Source organism: Penaeus monodon, chromosome 28, assembly GCF_015228065.2.
Source record: "Penaeus monodon isolate SGIC_2016 chromosome 28, NSTDA_Pmon_1, whole genome shotgun sequence".
NCBI lineage: Eukaryota > Metazoa > Arthropoda > Malacostraca > Decapoda > Penaeidae > Penaeus > Penaeus monodon.
Genome location: NC_051413.1, coordinates 35,704,073 through 35,704,776, shown reverse-complemented (window position 1 = coordinate 35,704,776; position 704 = coordinate 35,704,073). Strand labels below are relative to the sequence as shown.

The 704-nt window shown below is 30.8% G+C and overlaps 1 protein-coding gene across 1 annotated transcript in view; it reads right to left on the bottom strand.

The window, feature by feature from the left end:
• Nucleotides 1-704, bottom strand: part of LOC119591567 (1-aminocyclopropane-1-carboxylate synthase-like protein 1) — a gene marked incomplete at its 5' end in the record, with an annotated part of 5,689 nt that overhangs the window by 2,207 nt on the left and 2,778 nt on the right.

Here is a 704-nt window from a genome sequence, read left to right as displayed (position 1 = left end):
GCTGGACTTCCAAACAAGAACTGGAGGAATAATAAGAATCTAAAAACTTCCATCATTATTGGCTAGACTCAGACTACTGTGACCCATTTCATACAGAGGAAAACCAGACGTTTCGGGTGTACTTTCACCCATCTTCAGTGGCAAACTGAAAAAAAAAACGTGGATAATATATCCTTCAAAATATGAGCAATTCAGATGAGACCATCAATAAATCTACATAATTTTGATACTAACAAATCTATGACTAAATGTAAATTGATGTTGCAATAGTAAGTAATTGAATCCTTGATCTAAAAAGAGAGTGACATAGGCTAGGCTAATGCGAGCAAAATGAATTCTGTTTGCAATAAAAAACTAAAATTTTTTACAGATTTCTTAAAGAATGTATAATTAGTTTGACCATAAGCTCAATAAAAAAAATATTACGTATCAAGTAAAAATCGAAAATATCACAAATCCGTCACATTTCAGACATTTGTGATTATTTTAAGAAACCACCGAAATTATACGTAATAACTTACATGCTTTGTCTTTCAATAATAAACTGAATATGTAAACTTTTTACCAAAAATTCAATACAGAATTCAATCTCAGTACATACAAAGAGTCTCGCAAAGATCGGGAAGCCGGCTGACTATTTTGAAAATAAAATCCTGATTTTTTTACTGGTTGCTTATTACAATGCAGAAAAGTCTAAAGAGATA